This window comes from Muntiacus reevesi, chromosome 1, assembly GCF_963930625.1.
Source record: "Muntiacus reevesi chromosome 1, mMunRee1.1, whole genome shotgun sequence".
Lineage (NCBI taxonomy): Eukaryota > Metazoa > Chordata > Mammalia > Artiodactyla > Cervidae > Muntiacus > Muntiacus reevesi.
The window spans coordinates 180,017,514-180,037,231 of NC_089249.1; the positions used below are offsets into that span (position 1 = coordinate 180,017,514).

A 19,718-nucleotide genomic window follows, 5' to 3' on the forward strand; every position below is an offset into this window, starting at 1 on the left:
ATACACAGAACTATACAAAAAATATATTCATGACCCAGATAACCAAAAGGGTGTGATCACTCACCTAGAGCCAGATATCCTGGAATGCAAAGTCAAGTGCAAAGCTAGTGGAGGTGATGGAATTCCAGTTGAGCTATTTCAAATCCTAAAAGATGGTGCTGTGAAAGTGCTATACTCAATATGCCAGCAAATTTGGAAAACTCAGCAGTGGCCACAGAAATGAAAAAGGTCAGTTTTCATTCCAATCCCAAAGAAAGGCAAAGCCAAAGAGTGTTCAAACTACCGCACAATTGCACTCATCTCACATGCTAGCAGAGTGTGAGCTCAAAATTTTGGAGCTCAAAATTCCCCAAGCCAGGCTTCAACAATATGTGAACCATGAACTTCCAGATGTTCATGGTGCATTTGGAAAAGGCAGAGGAACCAGGGATCAAATTGCCAATATCCATTGGATCATTGAAAAAGCAAGAAAGTTTGAAAAAAGCATCTAATTCTGCTTTATTGACTATGCAAAATCTTTTGACTCTGTGGATCACAGCAAACTGAAAATTCTTCAAGAGATGAGAATGCCAGACAACCTTATCTACCTCCCAAGAAATCTGAATGCAGGTCAAGAAGCAACAGTTAGAACCAGACATGGAACAACAGACTGGTTCCAAATCGGGAAAGGAGTAGGTCAAGGCTGTATATTGTCACCCTGCTTATTTAACTTATATGCAGAGTACATCATGAGAAATGCCAGATTGGATGAAGTACAAGCTGGAATCAAGATTGCCGGGAGAAATATCAATAACCTCAGATATGCAGATGACACCACACTATGGCAGAAAGTGAAGAAGAACAAAAGAGCCTCTTGATGAAAGTGAAAGAGGAGAGTGAAAAAGTTGACTTAAAGCTCAACATTCAGAAAACAAAGATCATGGCATCCGGTCCCATCACTTCATGGAAAATAAATGGAGAAACAATGGAAACAATGACAGACTCAATTTTCTTGGACTCCAAAATCATTGAAAGATGGTGACTGCAGCCATGAAATTAAAAGATGCTTGCTCCTTGGAAGAAAAGTTAGGACCAACCTAGACAGCATGTTAAAAAGCAGAGACATTACTTTGCCAACAATTGTCCATCTAGTCAAATATGGCTTTTCCAGTAGTCATGTATGAATGTGAGAGTTGGACTAAGAAAGCTGAGCGCTGAAGAATTGATGGTTTTAAACTGTGGTGTTGGAGAAGACTCTTGAGAGTCCCTTGGACTGCAAGGAGATCAAAGCAGTCCATCCTAAAGGAACTCAATCCTGAATATTCATTGGAAGGATTGATGCTGAAGCTGAAACTCCAGTACTTTGGCCACCTGATGTGAAGAACTGACTCATTGGAAATGACTCTGATGCTGGGAAAGATTGAAGGTGGGAGGAGAAGGGGATGACAGAGGATGAGATGGTTGGATGGCGTTACTGACTTGATGGACATGAGTCTGAGTAAACTACAGGAGTTGGTGATGGACGTAGTGACCTAGCGTGCTGCAGTCCATGGGGTCACAAAGAGTTGGACATGACTGGGCGACTGAACTGAACTGAACCCAGCTGATTAAGGCGCTTGATTAAATTTGCAAAATTCCCTTCACCTTTGCCATATAGCTTAACCTAGTCATAGGAGTACTATCGATGATATTCATGGATCTCAGCCACACTCAAGAAAAGGGGATTCACAAGGCATGTACACCGGAGGCTGGGAGTCTGGGGGGCCTTTCTAGAATTCTTCCTGCCACAACTTTAGCTCAGCACTGTCTGCCTTCAAGTAGTCCTATGCTAGTTCACATACAGTATGAGCGCCCGATGCCAGGGTACTTCCCTTGTCTCTCAACCTTTGTGCTTGTATTTGTTTCTTAGAGTTGTGTAACAAAGTACCGGAAGCTGGGTTGGCTTAAAACAGCAGAAATTTATTCTTTCATAGGGTAGAAGTCCAAAATCAAGGTATTAACAGGACCATGCTTTCTCTGCAACCAGCAGGAAAATCCTTCCTTGCCTCTTCGTAGCTTCTGGTGGTTTGCCAGACATCTTTGACATTTCCTTGGCTTGCAGCTTCATTGTTGCATGATTTCCTCTCAAGTGTGTCTGTGTCTTCAGATGACCATCTACTTTTAAGGACAGGAGTTAGGTTAGTGGCTCACCTTACTCTAGAATGACCTCATCTTATCTAATTAAATCTACAGTGACCCTATTTTCAAATAATGTTACGTTCAGTGATACTAGGGGCTAGAAATTCAGCATGTCTTTTGGGGGACACATTACAATACTATTGTCATATGTTGTGTTTCCACATATTTACAAACCCCACATACATTATTTTTGCTTTGCACAGCCAATTACATTTTAGAGATACTTAAACAAAAAGAAAAAATGTCTATATTTGTCCATGTAGTTCATGTTCTTGCTTCTTTTATGTAGGTCTGGGGTGGGATTGAGGTTGAACAGGCTTGGCACATCCCTAGACAGCAGCCTCTTGACCACCAGTGATGAGGGGCAGAGTAGCCCCAAGCTGGGTATGCAGCCCACCATGGCCACACAGGCAGGGCACGTGGGGCCCCTCCTCATCTCCTCTCTCTGCATTTAGTAGTATCCCTCTGGGTATGGCTCATATCAGGCTTTGTCTTAACAGTGGTTTTCTACCTCGTGATCCCTCTTCATTTTTCTAACCAGTTGAAATTAAGGGTTAATGAGTGGAAAGGAGCCCAAGCCAGACTTTGGGGAGCTGGAAACAGGCTCTTTCTCCACCTGAGTGCCAGTCGCACAGGTGTCTTCACTTTGGGAGTGAAGACACTTCACCTAGCTGCACACTTCAAATGTGTGTGCATTTTAGGATATATACTATACTTCATTAAAAACTTAAAACACAAACTAGTAACAATAACTAAGACTGGAAGAGAAGTTGAGGGCCCCAGGGGCCCTGCTTGCAGAAGTGGACTTGCTGGTCCCCTGGGCAGGAGCTGGGTCCTGGGCTGCTTGTCAGTGGCCAACACGTGGCAGGGGCTCAGCTCCCTCAAGGTATAGACCGGGACCTAGGACACAGAGGTGATGAAAGGACTCCAGAAGCTGTAAGATGTTGTACACATGCCAGTCTGAACCCCTAAATGGCAGTTTGCGTTACAACTATCTTGAGTCTTGGAACTCTTCTCAGAGAGCAGTGGTGGCAGCACTGGTTTCAGAAAAGAGGTGGCGTTGCAGCTGTCGGGCGCCTGAAGACAGTGGCTGGGCCGGCCTGTACATCGGTTTCTGCTTTGACAAATGACCTGGAATTAGTCGCCCCTGCTTTTCGTTCAGCTCACACGTGCGTGGTATTCTTCTGTGTGTTATGACGGCCTGAGGCCAATGAGTGCCTGAAGAGAGAGGAATTGGCCGCCTTCCCCAAAGCTGAAGGCTCCCGTGAGTTCCTCCTCCTGGCGCCTGGTGTCATGCTCCTCCTCCATCACCTGTCTGCTCTCCGTTTGTCTTTCCTTTCTTTCTTCCCAAAATGAAGAAACCCTGTGATGCTTCTTTGTAAAAGTAATACAAGCCATTGAAGCAGAAAGTGTCAGAAATGTAGAAAGCGGTAAAGGAGAAACCCAAGCCACCCCTTAGCCTGTTAAGGACAAGAATCGCTGAATGTGGTGGGCTTTCTCTCTGGGCTTCCCGGATGGCTCAGCTGATAAAGAGTGCCTGCAATGCAGGAGACCAGAGTTTGATCCCTGGGTTGGGAAGATCCCCTGGAGAAGAGAACTGCTACCCACTCCAGTATTCTGGCCTGGAGAATTCCATGGACTGTGTAGTCCATGGGGTCACAAAGAGTCGGACATGACTGAGCGACTTTCACTTTCTTTTTTTCCCTCTGGGTATGTGGAGGTATATTTTTCTTGTGCAAAACTTCACTCATTCTGAGCATAGCCTGAATTATAACTGGCTTTTCTCAGTCCTCAGCTGCAGATGCACCCATCATCCCCTGTGCTCCTCTGACTACTGCATGGTGTTCTGTTGAAGAGAGGGATGACCCTTTGCTTAGCCAGTGCCTGTGGCCAGGGGCAGTGTGGTGGATGCCCTTGTTCTTGGCAGGCGCCATCAATGGTTGCACTTTCCCTGGATAGGGTCTCAGAGTAGTTACTGTGGTCAAAGGTGTACATCCGTGCCAGCTTCTGCCTTCGCTCTGGAGCTCGTCCTCCAAACGTTGGTGCATCACACAAAGGGTCACCGTGCCCTCATGCTCTCCTCCTCCGTCCATGTGGCTGGCCCAATAATCAGCCTTGTCTTCCTCCACTGCTCTACTCTGTGCTTCCCCCCCACTCCCACATCTTCTTCCTGCGGTTTCCCTCATGTCAGTCAAGTCCCCCAGATGGCCAAGTGCCAGCCTGAGTAGCCGCACCCTTGCCGTCCACACATCAGCGTGGCCTGTGGGCATCCCCTTCCTGATCTGCCCGGGATGCAGCCCACTTCTTCCAGCCCCTGATTCCAGCTCATCCTACAGTCATGACTCTCCCTCTGTCCATTCTTCACCCAGCAGAGACCTACCGGGGCCATCCCCCAACACTTGACCAAACCTTGCTCATCCCGTGCCCCACGGTGAGGGTACTCCTCACCTGGCTCTCGCCACAGCGGCCTTGCTCTTCTCGGCTTGCTCCCTCGTCTGGACCATGGCACCTGCTGCCTCCCTGAAGAGCCCTTCCCCAATTCCCAGGATACCCCTCCCATTCTAATCCTTCCTTCCATTGAGTTTCAGAGCAGATGTCGCCTTGGCACATCAGCCTGTGAGCTGGGCCCCTTAGATCCATTTTGTAGAAGAGAATGTAAGAGGGAAAGTGACCTCCCCAGAGACTCACAGCCAAGAACCAAATGTATGTCTGCCCTGCTTAGCCCACGTGTTCCCACAGCCCATAGGTGATGGGGTGTAGCTCACCCCCTGCTGGTGACGGTGTACTCCAAAACCATGTCTGTCTCCAGAGCCTCAGGTCTTTGGATTCTTTCCATTGCATGTGCGGAAACTCAGCTCAAGCAGACGCAGCTGAAGCACAAAAGGGGAATGTCTTTGCATCTGTAAATAAAAAGTCTAGGGATGTACCTACGGCTAATTCACGTGATGTTTGGCAGAAACCAACACAATATTGTAAAACAATTATCCTTCAATTAAAAATAAATAATTTTAAAAACTAAACAGAAAAGTCTCAGGGTGGACCTCAGACATGGACAGATCTGGGACGTGGCCTCTGGCTCTCCGCTGGTTGGCTCCACTTTCTCCACTTGGGCTTCTTTTACAAGAAGGCCCTTGGCAGCCTTACATTTACCTCCTGTCCTTCCTTTCCCCAAGCAGAAGGCAGAGTCTCTGCTCCAACAATTCAAATTCATGTCCCAAGAATTGTCTGCTGGCCCACCCCAGTGAAGTGCCTCCTCATGGATCTATTCCTGAGTCTGCGGGTGGCACGCAGTGAGTGGCTGGGCCTGAACCACACGCCCATCCCAAAGCACTGAACGGAAAGCTAGTTCCTACCCCAAGTGGCCACTGGGGCCATATGCCCTTAATACCACAGGCAAGAACGAAAGGACAGGATGGCCTCTGTTGCCATAAGGAGGAATAGATGCTGAGTAGGCAGAAGCCACAGAGGCCCATGACCTTGGACAGCAGCAGCAGAGCCAAGTCTTGGTGTGGACAAGACGTAATCTAGGTGCTTCCTCTCACTTCCATGTCCTAACCTCACTTAGTGCTGGAACCACTGCAGCCTGGCCAGAGGGACTTTGCAGACCCTCACCCGAAGGCCTTCGCTGGGGCTGCTGGGACTGAGAGGAGGCTAGAAATGGAGCCAGCTAAGAGGCTGCTTCCTTAGAGAAACTGTTTCTCTAGGGAAACTCCTGTTGTCCTATGGCCGTTGTTAAGTAGCTCCCGTTGTTCTATGGCCTTTATGCTAGCATCCCCCTCCCTGCCCCTCTGCCAGCCACTCCTTTCTCTCGCTGACAGTCTCACCCCCACATCTCAGGCACCCACATGCTGTCAAAGTTGTCACCCCTGGAAGCCCCCACCTCCAGGACCAGAGGGGGCAGGAGGGTGCGCAGATGGGCCTGGTCTGGACAGCTAACATTGCCAGTGCAGTGATGTTTTCAGAGTGTCTTTGTGGCAGAGTCTTTCTGAAGTGTTAGCCCCAGAAGTGCCTGTCCTCTGAGCAGCAGGGCCCATCTGCACAAACGGTGATTCCTCCAAGCCTCATCCTGGCGAGTCTTGGAGGTGTGACATGTGGTACCTGGCCCGGCCTGGCAGCCCGTACAGAGCCTGGACTTTGTTGTCCCAACAACACGGCTGCTTGGGCCAAGATGAAAGTAGCACTCAACGTGGCTGGACCGTTCCATGCCCTGCCAGTCGCTCTGTGGGCTGGAGCCCACATGAAATGTGTACCTAGGGGAGGGCATGGCCTGTGTGGCCTCTGCCTCAGGGGCCACCTGCTGCTGGAGGTCGTGGCCAGCTGAGGCTCAAAGACGTGGGTTCCTGTGGGTCTCAGGCATGTCAAGGAAGCAGCTTGCTTCACCTAAGAGACTCTGAGACTGGAGGACCTTTAATCCACCTCAGCGCCAGCCGTTGTCTTCAGGGGCCAGCAGTGCTGAAGACTAACTGCAATACTTTATTTCACTCTTCAGTAACTCCAGCAATGCTGAGGACTGACCGCCATAACATTATTCACTCTTCAGTCACTGACATGTGTCAACATGTTTATTTGAACACATTTTAAAAAGCACATGGCCAGCACATTAGACCCGTGAGTTCATAGATATTATCAGTAAGAATGATACTAATTTTAAAATGTGAATTGATACGAAGAACTTGACTAAGTGAATAGCTGTGCAGAGAGTCGTCAGGCCTGGAAATATGAAAATGGTCCTGGAATGTGTCATTCAGAAAACACTGGAGTGAAGGGTTTCATGTCCTGAAGGTCCTGAGCCTGGTTCTTGGAGGGATGCAGAGGGCTGCACAAGACAGGTGTGCACAGGGGAGCCTCACCCTTGTCACCCTCTGATACCTGGCATATAGGTGTCCCCCAGCCCTGTGAAGACTTCTCCTGGTGGCTGTCCTCACTTCTTCACACTCCTCCTTGGCGATTCCTTGCACTGAGACATGTGGCCCGGGGCCCAGCATGGAGGAGGTGGGATGAGCTGGATTCTGCGTCCCACACTGTGTCCTGGCCTGGCTCCCCCAGCTCCCCACACTGCAGTGCACAAGTCACCCAACCAGGGTCGCCTCATATGAAACGGGGAGGATGACAGCAGTGGCATGGCTGGACACAGAGGTTTGAGGGAGGAGGTAACCGTTACTGCGCTGTGAGTCAGCTGATTCACACCATGTCTTCCTGTCCACAAGTGAGGTGGTGTGCTGTATCCACTTTATTAGGAAGCTCTGAGGGGGGTGGGCCTTGCCCGAGGGCTCTCAGATGGGTGGCAGTCAGAGGGTCCCCACCTCTGGGACTCCTCTAGGTGGAGGATTTGGCTGGTTGGGCATCAGAACCACCCGGGCTGTCCACAAGCTGGCGTGAGACCTAGGCATCTGCAGTTTCCAGGAATGCAGCTCCAATTGATGACCAGCCTTCCCCAGATACTGAGGGCAGAGACAGATGTCCAGTGCTCACATCTTATCAGAATGACCCTACCCCCAGGATGTGGTGTTGGAGAAGACTCTTGAGAGTCTTGAGAGTTCCTTGGACTGCAAGGAGATCAAAGCAGTCCATCCTAAAGGAAAGCAGTCCTGAATATTCATTGGAAGGACTGATGCTGAAGCTGAAGCTCCAGTATTTTCACCACGTGATTCAAATAACTGACTCACTGAAAAAGACCCTGATGCTGGGGAAGATTGAAGGCAGGAAGAGAAGGGGACGAGAGAGGATGAGATGGTTGGATGGCATCACTGACTCAATGGACATGAGTTTGAGCAAGTTCTGGGAGTTGGTGATGGACAGGGAAGCCTGGTGTGCTGCAGTCCACGGGGTCTCAAAGAGTCGGACACAACTGAGCAACTCAACTGAAATGAACTGAACCCCCAGTGTGAGAGGTTTCAGCTTTTGAGACAGAAGCTCACTGGCTTTTGCAAAGGTGGCCATGCCCAAGTGGCGTCTTTACACAGGACTCAAGTTCTAACATCATTGCCTCCCTGACTACATTTTAGGACAGTGGCTGGGGAGGCCTTGCTCTGCATGGACCCCCAGTGTCGGCCATGTGCACAGCCTCTACTGCCTGTGATCTGAGGAGCCCCCCATCCAGCCTGGGCCTTTCCCCACACAAGCTGCTTGGGTTTCTGCATGGAGAACCTCTCAAGTCAGAATTCGTCCTGGCTGTGGGCTACCCCAGACCATTTCAGAAGTCAATAAAAGCCCAATATTAGTTTGAATCCATGGAAGGAGTGGGGGCTATCTTATCCCCCACCCAGTCCAGCTAGGTGACCTAGCACAGGTCAGGCCCTCTCTCTGAGCCTCAGTTTCCCCTTCTGTGACAACCATAAGGCCCCTTCTATGTCCCCTGCAGGTGGAACTGCTTCTCAGCAGGCCTAGAGGGAACCAGATTCACAGTCGCATTTGTGCACATGCCACATGGTATTGGCCGTGGATGAGGGCCCCACACGTCCAGAGTCTGCAGCACAGGCCAGGGACTGACCCAGAATGCCCAGTGGAGCCACCGTCTGGGCCTTGGATACACTCATACATCCTCCCAGCCTCTCTGACAAGAGCCTTTTCTCTGTCTACTCAAGGTTCCTGAGAGAAGCCGGAGAAAAACAGTATGTTTCTTTGTTTTATTATAACATGGATGACTTCATCTTCCCAGAAAAGACAACAATGAATTTGTTAAAGTTCAGCTGTGAGAACTTCCTCTTATAGCAAGAATGAGAGGTATTTATTTAAAAGCAGCTTCTTGCTTCTCGGAGTTATTTTCAGATGAGTGGCCCTGCCTGGTGTCCGTCTGTGGGGGAGGAGACTGCGGCGCTCTCTCCTGGTCATTCAACTGCCCAGTTCTCTGGGACCATCCCATGGGTTTTAATTACTTCCTTCAGATTCTCAAATTCAGGGAGAAATGAAATTATTTCTCTGTCCGTTAAGATCTTTCCTGCCTTTCAGCTGGAACTGCCATCTTCCAGTAATTTGCCAAAATCAGCAACACAAAGGGGAAGAGGAGGGACACCGCTGCATGATCTCTAGGCCTTCTAGAAAATCTGGAGCTGTTCCTTTGGCCACATACATGCGAATCTACAAGAAGGGTGATAATGTGGATATCAAGGGAATGGGTCCTGTTCAGGAAGGAATGCCCCACAAACGTTGCCATGGCAGAAGTGGAGGCGTCTGCAGTGTTACCCAGCATGCTGTTGGCATCATTGTAAGCAAACAAGTTAAAGGCAAGACTCTTGCCAAGAGAATTAATGTGCATATTGAGCACTTTAAGGACTCTAAGAGCCAAGATAGCTTCCTGAAATGTGTGAAGAAAAATGATCAGAAAAAGAAGGAAGTCAAAGCAAAAGGGACTTGGGTTCCGCTGAAGCGCCGGCCTGCTCCACCCAGAGAAGCACACTCGTGAGGGCCATGGAAAGGAGCCTGAACTCCTGGAGCTGATTCCTATGGATTCATGGCATGATGGGTGTAAAAATAAAGACCTAGACTGTACAAATGTTTCTCTTAATTGAGTAGAGTTGTTGTGTCCCTTCCCCAAGGAAATGCTTAAGGCACATTTTATTGTGTCCAAATTCAGTGGGTGATGTGTTTTTAAATTTAGTGTTTTTTCTTCCTCAAAGATGTAAGATAACTTGCTGTTCAAGCTAATAAACTACTATGTATATATATATGTATATGTATATATATATATATCTTTCCAGACCCTTGACAGACATCTCTAGCTAGAAGCAAACAGTCCTAAGGAGTGATGTCTCTGTGACCTCCAGAGAGGTGCAGTCAGTGTGATGGTCTGGTCTCTAGTCTCCCAGAACACCAGGTCCCCTGAGGTGCCCACACCCCAGGTGGCCACAGAGGATTTAATCAGGCCAGCCAGAGTGATGGCAGATATGATGGGGACAGCGAGGTGCTGGCCTCCCTGGGTAGAAGGACAAGTGCCAGGAAGGAGTGGATGCTTGATGTGGCTGGCTCTTCTGAGCTCTTGAGTAAAGGCAGAAATGCTGATTCTCATGAAAACCCTTGTGTAAATAAGGTCAGCAGATCCACCATTTACAGGGGCAGGACACCTGGACCCTTGCTTGTCAACCTCTTGATTTACCTAGAGTGACCATTGTGGATGCACTTGGCAGCTGCCCGCCTGGATCAATATGAGGGACAGAAGTGGTGAACTTCACTCTCCCTGGCCGTGAATAAGTAGGTGAGAGAGCCAGACAGGGACCACAGGCCTTGCCCAAGGACAGATTGCCCAGAGGCAGTCTGTGAATGGCATGGGAGCCCAGAACGGGAGCTGTGGCCATTAGCAGGACTGAGAGGCTTGAGTCAGGCTCCCTGGAGGAAGGCTCTGCCATCCAAGAAGAGAGTACAGCCGTGCAAAGGCCTGGAGGCACGAAGGGTCCAGAGAGGCGGGAATGGAATGTTGGTGGGCAGATGGAGGCCACACACGTGGGGAGGAGATCCAGGTGGGCTCCAGCTCCCAGGGGAGCCTGGCAGGGATTCTGGAGAAGGGAGAATGTGGAAGCCCCTGACTGGGCTTGACGGGAGGGTCTGAGGGGAGTCAGTGGGCAGCAGCACCTGTGAGTTTTGCACACCCCAGACTGTCCTAACTGCTGGGGATCCCTACACCTCCATGCCCCCACTTCCTCAACCACCTGTGATTCCGGGGCCCTGACCAAGGCAGCTTAAGGTGCACTTGGCCAGCTCAGAGAGGCCTGAGCTCAGAGAAAGGCCAGATAACCCAAGTGGCAGTGGGAGGCTAGGCAGCCGGGGCAGTTCCTGCCTGAAGGAGGCAGAGGAGCAAGCCAGTGTGACCTCCTGGCCAGGAGCCTGAGTGCCTCTCATCACAGAGTGGGCAGCACCATGCCAATAGAGCAGTGACTCTACTTCTGACCCCAGTAGATCCACCAAGTGGGCCTATGATGAGCCCACTTTATAGATGTGGAAACTGAGGCTCATACAGGTGAGGAGGCTGTTCCACTACCAGGCAGTGAGGAGGACCCCCTGCCTGCTCCGTGTAGCCCACGGAGCACATCCCCAAGACTCCCAGGCTTGCCTCCCCAGATACTGAAACAAATCCCAGAAACCACAGGAATAAAAAATAAAGCCTTTATTTTTCCCAACTGTTTCCTATCTTTGAAAATGCCTGAGAGGTTTTTGTCAAGAGGTGTGGATGACTCATGCAGAACTTGGAGATGCGATTAGCTATTTTTGCCTCAGACTCCAAAGACAGATGGGCAGCTTCGCTGTAGGTACGCAGGCAGTGGGGCTGACCCTCAGCAGGGAGGCAGGGCAGTGGTTGCCATGCACAGTGGCCTAGGCAGTCCCAAAGTTGTCAGCATTGATGAAGGCAAATCTGTCCCCCAGAAGGCTGGCTCTGGGTTTGCTGGGGTGTTGTTATCTCCAGGCTTATGTTGGCTTCCAAGGCCACAGGAAGTGGGGACCATGGTCCTTGTTGATGTCCCCTCCCTTCCAGTCTGCAGTGCCTGAACGTGAGGCTCCTCCTGCCCTCCACCTCCAGGCGAGCAGACCCCAGGCCTGGGACCCCATAAATGGGGTCCTGATTCACACCTTCCAGATTCACCTGAGGCCTGCCTTCAGGGCTCAGCCATGGAAGCTGAACATCCCAGGCTCTGTCATCACATTCAAGACTCAGGCCTGATGACAAGGAAGCCACAAAACCTAAACTGAGAATGGTTTCCTCCTCTGGTGCCAATGGGGTCCTCCCTCCCTCAGGAGGCTCTAGCAGTGGGGATCCCGCTTCTGGGCTGGAAGAGGGCCCCAGGATGCCTGGAATGGGGAGCCATGGCCCGGGTCTCACCATGTGGCCCCTGAACCTGGAACCGGGGCTGTGGCTTCCGACTTGGTCTGTCTCCAGCTCTCTGGGGCTTCCCTGGTGGCTCAGATGGTAAAAAAACTGCCTGCCATGTGGGAGACCTGGGCTCCATCCCCGGGTTGGGAAGAGGCCCTGGAGGAGGGCCTGGCAACCCACATCAGTGTTCTTGCCTGGAGCATCCCCATGGACAGAGGAGCCTGGTGGGCTACAGTCCTTGGGGTCACAGAGAGCCGGACACAACTGAGCAACTAAGCACCAATTCTCTGGGACTCGAGGGCCCCAATTTGGGACGGCTCTACAGTGCCTACAGGAGCCCCTGCCCTCCAGGCTCTAACTGGGCGGGGCCCACGAAGGGTCATCCTGACCCCACCCACTAGGGGGAGACAGGCGCGTCCAACCTGCGGTGAGGAGGGGCCGAGAGCAGGGGCCCGCCTCAGCGCAGCCTCCACAGCTGCCATCAGGCCTGATGAGGAGGAGAACAAGCGAGGGACGTGACCCGGCGGCCAGCAGCCCCTCGGCTGAAGCACAGAGTGGCTCGGCGAGGCCTGGGGCCGTGAGAGCCGTCAGGAGGCTCAGCGGGAGAGAAAGCTGGGGACGGCTGACTCTGGTCGGTCACGGGAGGGTGGGGAGCCTCACCGGGACGGGTGCTCCCTCGGGGCCCAGGCGGGGGCCTGGGCAGGACAGGCAGGGCTGTGCCTCTCAGCTGGTGGGTGGGGGTTGGGGAAAGACTCAGCCGAAGAACAGCTAGCGCTTTCATGTCTGCGTCCTTGATTCACACATCTCAGTGACAAATGTGTTTTTCACACAGTCTTGAAGTTCACTCTCTGGTAAATAAGACGCTTGTTTCCCCCTCACAGAACAAGCCACTCTCTTCCCTGGCAGCTGTCGCCTGGCTGACAGGCCCCGTGGAGCGGTGCAGTCACCACTGGTAGCCTTGGCCACTGGCCAGGCGCCCCTGGGCACTTTCTCTGCCCTCCTAGGTTCTGCTGTTGCAGCAGTCACCTCCTCGGGGCTGTTGTTTGTTCATTCATTCATTTCTTTATTTAGCCCTTCAGCAAGTGCTAGGTGACCCCTGTTCCAGATGTTGGTGGTGCAGCCTTGAGTAGGGCTGGCAAAGCCACACCCTCAAGAACTCAAGGTCACATGGGGAGAACAGGGGACAAACAAGTAAATAAGATACACAATGACTTCATGCCACAGGAATATGAAATGGGGAGGAAATGGCTACCAACTCCAGTATTCTTCCCTGACAAGTACCAAGGACAGAGGAGCCTGGTGGGCTACCGTCCATGGGGTCTCAAAGAGTCGGACACGACTGAATGGCTAAGCACAGCACCAGCGTGGAGAATGACGGGGCAGTGAATGCCATGTGAACCTGTGGTCAGAGAAGGCTTCCGTGGGGGATAAGAGGGAAGCAGCCGGGTGAAGGCCTGGGGGAAGGGTGTTCCCAGTGGGGGAAGCCCTGAGGTGGGAATAAGTGTAGTGGATGCAAGGAAAGGATTTGGGACGAGGTTGGAGAGTGGGCTTGGAGCCCTGTTGGTGGGACTTCACGGTGCACGAGAAGGACTTTAGAGGAGGGCCCAGCCGTTCCATGGGATGTGACCAGTGACAGTTCTGATCAAGGTCCAGTGCTGTGCTGGGCACGGTCACTCACAACCTCTCCATGCATATGTGGGCTCATCATCTCCACTGTGTAGGGGGAGACTCAGGCTCAGGAGCCCACAGACCCACCTGCCACCAGCTTCTCCTGTCCCGGCCTGCCAGCCCTCCCCAAGTCTGTCTCTCTAACCCCAGCAGCTCCTCTTGTGGCCACCTCCAGATGCATTGGACCTAGCCCCCTGTCTACTGCATTTCTGAAGGCTTTTTCTAGGAGGGGACACTGCAGCTGGATCTTCAAAACGAACAGAAGGGTTTTCTGAAATGGAAGAAACAATTGAAAACTTGACTCAGTGGTGGGAGTGTGGATACATATGTGGGGCACAGCAGGCAGGCATTACTGGAGTAGTCTTGCTTACTATTTTTTTTTAATAAAAACTTATTTATTAAAACAAAAATATTCTGTCTTACATTTCTTACATTTCTATCAGAATCACCATTATCACTTCCCACAGCTTGAAAGTTTCTATGTAATGAAAACATGGAATGCTAATGTAATGAAAACAAACATTATTGATTTTTAAAAGGAATAAAACTACAAAAATATAAACACCAACATTTGGTTTGTAGGGTCGTGTGAGTATACTCCATTCTGTCTCTCCCACTGACTGTAGCTTAAAATCTAACAGTATGCCTGGAGTAGCTACTTTGAAAACTAAATAATAACAGGCAGATTGGAGAAGAAAATCATAATTTGAAGTACCACCTAATTGTCAGTGAGCTTACCATTTTTCCCCTACTGGTGTTCCCCGCCTAAACTCAGGGCAGCCTGAAAACTAAAAGGGACATCAACAGGGACACAGAGAGCTTCAAGAGACAACTGCTGATTCTGGCTCAAGGAACAACTGAGTGGTCTCTTAGAGAGAGCAGGAAACTACATCTTTCCTGTGCTGTTTTATACTCCAGCTCACAAGCAATTGCACAACAGCATTTCACGGACCCTGCAAGCACCTAAAACTCTGAGAAAGGGGAACCTTTCTCTCTGAACAGATGCATTATTGCCCAACTGAAGGCAGGATGAACTTGGCACTTTTCTTTCTCTTTTATCCTCCCACCACTTAGTCCTAGATTCAGGCATAGTCATGGGAAGTGCATAGCAGAACTTGGTAAGCTGGGTAAGCAAAGCCCTAGCTTTCTGGCTTGAAGACCAAAACAGGGAGCCCCAGGACAATGGAAAATTCTAGAGGAGGTCAAGAAAGCTACCTCATAAAGGTTTTTTATTAACTCCTGGGCTAATCCCCAAGCTGCACAGGTTGGGATCTGACCCTAAAGAGTACATCATAGGTTTTGAACTTCCAGATGTTCAAGTTGGATTTAGAAAAGGCAGAGGAGCCAAAGATCAAATTGCCAACATCTGTTGGATCATAGAAAAAGCAAGAGAGTTCCAGAAAAATATCTGCTTCATTGACTATACAAAAACCTTTGACTGTGTGGATCACAACAAACTGTGGGAAATTCTTAAAGAGATGGGAATATCAGGCCACTTTACCTGCCTCCTAAGAAATCTGTATGCAGGTCAAGAAGCAACAGTTAGAACTGGACATGCAGCCGCCACCGCTGCAGGGGCACGTGTTTCTCTGGCCTGGTAACTGCTGCTCTGGAGGATTCTTGTGTGATTGATAAACCTCTGAGGAAGCCCTGATCAGATGGGCATGAGTTATTACCACACAGAACAAAAGACCCTTCCCTACCACATTATGGGAGAACATGAAGAAGGGGTCCTTTGAGGGACAAAGCCAAAACCTTCCAAAGAGTAAACAACTTGAAGCCAATAGGCTGTTCCTTAAAAATGATGCACCCCAAGCAAAACACAAAAAGAATAAAAAGAAAAAGGAGTATTTAAATGAAGATGTGAATGGATTAATGGAATATCTAAGACAAAACTCACAGACAGTTCACAATGGTGAGATGATAGCAACAGTCATGAAGTAAAGGGGGAAATTGTAGTTGCCTTAAAGAAAGACAGTTGCTGGGAAGGAAGATGATTAAAAAGACAAACAGCAAAGAAAAATGCAATGCCATTGTAGACAGCTGGCCATGGGATTGCAGATTGCCCTGCTGCCCTTGAGAATCAAGAAATGGGCACTGGAATATGTTACTGGTGTGGATCCACAAGTGCAAGGTTAAAGTAGACCCAGCTCCCGGTGAACCTCCTTTTGCAAAATGTTTTGTTTGTGGGGAAATGGGACATCTGTCCACATCTTGTCCTATTAATCCCAAAGGACTCTGTGTTGATGGTGGTGGCTGCTGACTGTGGAACATTTGAAGAAAGATTGTCCTGAAAGTCAAACTGAGATCAAATGATCACAGTTGGTCACTGGGGCAAAAGGAATGAGTGCAGACTATGAAGAAATTTTGGATGTGCCTAAACCACAGAAACCCAAAACAAAGATACCTAAAGTTGTTAATTTTTGATGATTAGTACTGTTGTTTGTTCAACTTTCTGAACTGGGCCTACTTCACAACTTACAGCTGGACTGTTCCTTGCAGGCCTGTATTGTATATATCAGTATAATTCAGGTATGGCCAAACCAGTTCCTGAGTTCAGTCCATCAAGGAGCATTCTGCCATTGTTTGGAGAAATTCACTGGAAAAAGTATAAGATGTTTAAAATGGATTTTCTACAAGAATATATTTTTGACCAATAGAACTTAGGTATAACTAAGTGGCTATATACCCGATTGTAACATCTTTTTTGTAATCATCTTTTTCTTAAAAACAAAAATATACATCCATATAAACTATCCCTAAACATAGGATAACCGCTTTACATTTGGAAATATATTTGTGGCCCTATTATTTTCTTTGTTTAAAGTATCAATTTATTATTATGTTAGAACTTTATTTACACTTACCACAAATGTATTATTTTTAAAATATTAAATAAAATCATTTTCAATTAAAAGAACAGGACATGGAACAATGGACTGGTTTAGAAAAGAGTACATCAAGACTGTATATTGTCACCCTGCTTATTTAACTTATATGCAGGGTATATCATGAAAAATGCTGGACTGGATGAAGCACAAGCTGGAATCAAGATTGCCATGAGAAATATCAATAACCTCAGATAGGCAGATGATACCACTCTAATGGCAAAAAGCAAAGAGGAATTAAAGAGCATCTTGATGAAGGTGCAAGAGGAGTGAAAAACCTGAAACTCAACATTCAAAAAACCAAAATCATGGCATCTCGTCACATCACTTCATGGCAAATAGATGGGGAAAAAATGGAAACAGTGGCAGATTTTATCTTGGGGGGCCCCAAAGTCACTGCAGACTGACTGCAGCCATGAAATTAAAAGATGCTTGCTCCTTGGAAGAAAAGCTATGACAAACCTAGTTCAGTTCAGTCGCTCAGTCATGTCTGACTCTTTGCAACCCCATGGACTGCAGCACGCCAGGCCTCCCTGTCCATCACCAACTCCAGGACTTTACTCAAACTCATGTCCATCAAGTCAGTGATGACAACCAACCATCTCATCCTCTGTCATCCCCTTCTCCTCCTGCCTTCCATCTTTCCCAGGATCAGGATCTTTTCAAATGAGTCAGACCTTCGCATCAGGTGGCCAAAGTATTGGAATTTCAGCTTCAACATCATTCCAATGAATATTCAGGACTGATTTCTTTTAGAATGGACTGGTTGGATCTCCTTGCTGTCCAAGGGATTCTTAAAAGTCTTCTCCAACACCACAGTTCAAAAGCATCGATTCTTTGGCGCTCAGATTTCTTTATAGTCCAACTCTCACATCCATACATGACTACTAGAAATGCAATAGCTTTGACTAGACAGATCTTTGTTGGCAAAGAAACGTCTCTGCTTTTTAATAAGCTGTCTAGGTTGGTCATAACTTTTATCCCAAGGAGCAAGCATCTTTTAATTTCATGGCTGCAGTCACCATCTGCAGTGATTTTGGAGCCCAAAAAAATAAAGTCTGTCACTGTTTCCACTGTCTCCCCATCTGTTTACCATGAAGTAATGGGACCAAATGACAAACCTAGACAGCATATTAAAAAGCAGAGACATCACTTTGCCAACAAAGGTCTGTATAGTCAAAGCTATGGTTTTTCCAATGGTCACGTACAGATATGAGAGTTGGACATTAAAGAAGGCTGAGTGCCAAAGAATCGATGTTTTCAAACTGTGGTATTGGAGAAGACTCTTGTGAGTCCCTTGCACTGCAAGGAGATCACACCAGTCAATCCTAAAGGAAATCAACCCTGCATATTGATTGGAAGAACTGACACTAAAGCTGAAGCTCCAATGCTTTGGCCACCTGATGCGAAGAACTGACTCACTGGGAAAGATCCTAATGCTGGGAAAGATTGAGGGCAAGAGGAGAGAGGGGAGACAGAGGATGAAATGGTTAGATGGCATCACCAACTCGATGGACATGAGTTTGCGCAAACTCCTGGAGATAGTGAAGGATAGGGAAGCCTGGTGTGCTGCAGTCCATGGGGTTGCAAAGAGTTGGACATGACGTAGAAACTGAACAACAGCAAACCAAAGCACAAAATAGATTGCTGTCCATGTCTCAGATTAGCTGCTGCATGACACATAAATTTGAATGTCAACTTAATGGCTTTGAAAATAAAACTAACATTAAAACCACAACCCCATCAGAGCTTTAGGAACAAGCCCCTCTGAATCAATTGCCTGCCAAAACATTAACATACATATTCTCCACAGGATTTTTCAAAGAATAAGAATTTGTAAACATAGTATTCAAAATGTCTATAACACCATCCAAAGTTACTTTACATGTGAAGAACTAGGAAATCTCAACTCACATGGGAAAAGATAGTGAATAGATGCCAATGCTAGGATAAAGGGAGAAGGCAATGGCCCGCCACTCCAGTGCTCTTGCCGGGAAAATCCCATGGACGGAGGAGCCTAGTAGGCTGCAGTCCATGGGGTTGCTAAGAGTCAGACACGACTGAGCAACTTCACTTTCACTTCTCACTTTCATGCATTAGAGAAGGAAATGGCAACCCACTCCAGTGTTCTTGCCTGGAGAATCCCAGGGACGGGGGAGCCTGGTGGGCTGCCGTCTATGGGGTCGCACAGAGTCGGACATGACTGAAGCGACTTAGCAGCAGCAGCAGCGGCAGCTAGGATAAAACCAAGCAAATTCATATTAGTCTGCCAAAGACTTTAAACCAGCTATTCTAAAATTGCTCCAACAAGTAAGGGCAAACACTTCTGAAATAAATAGAAAGATAGAGTATATCAGCAAAGAAATAAGGTATATAAAGAACCAAATGGAAATCTTAGAAATGAAAAAACAACAATAACCCAAATCTAACAGAATTGGAAATGAGAGAGAAAATGATCAGGGATATTGAAGAAATTATCCAGAAATTAACTAGAAATTATCCAGTCTGAACAATGGAGAGAAATTTAAAGAAAAATTAACAGAACTTGCACCTCTAGAATAACAGCAGAAGTCTAACATTTATGTCACGAGAGTCTCAATAGGATAGGAGAAAAAGTGTAATTCTGAAAAAGTGTTTGAAGAAATAATGGCTGAAAGCATCTCAGTTTAATCAAAGATATAGATCCACATATTCACAAACCCCAAAACAAGGTGTATTCCAAACAGAGTAAAACATAAAGGAACTCGTGCCCAGATACATCATAATCAAACCACTGAAAAGTAAACACAAAGAAAAAATCTTAAGAGCAACCAGGAGAAATGATGCTTTACTTATAAGTGAAGAATGCATCAAATGATTGTGGCTTTCTCATTAGAAACCAAAGAAGTCAGAAATAGTTGAAACAACATTTTTTAACATGCTGAAAGAAAAGAACTGTTAACCCACAGTTCTAGAGCCATTGAAAAGATCATTCAGGAAAGAAGATGTTATAAGAAACACTCAGGTGAAAGAAAACTAAGAATTTGTTGCCCACAGACCTGCTCTTTTGCATCATTAAAGGAAGTTGCCCTGGCCGAAAGGAAATGATGCCAGAAGGACACTTAACACGTCAGGAATGAAGGAAGGGTAATAGAAATGATAGCTGTCTATACAAATACAACAGACTATTCTCCCTTTGAATTTTTAACATGTGTTCGATGGTTGAA

General features: G+C 48.0%; 1 protein-coding gene and 2 pseudogenes across 1 annotated transcript in view; all 3 read left to right on the plus strand.

Annotated features, from left to right (window-relative positions):
- Positions 1-19,718, plus strand: part of RASGEF1C (RasGEF domain family member 1C) — a 114,788-nt gene that overhangs the window by 30,620 nt on the left and 64,450 nt on the right. The gene's annotated exons all lie outside the window — the stretch shown is intronic.
- On the plus strand, positions 9,129-9,665 carry LOC136153203 (large ribosomal subunit protein eL21-like; annotated as a pseudogene).
- On the plus strand, positions 15,146-16,051 carry LOC136153272 (zinc finger CCHC domain-containing protein 9 pseudogene; annotated as a pseudogene).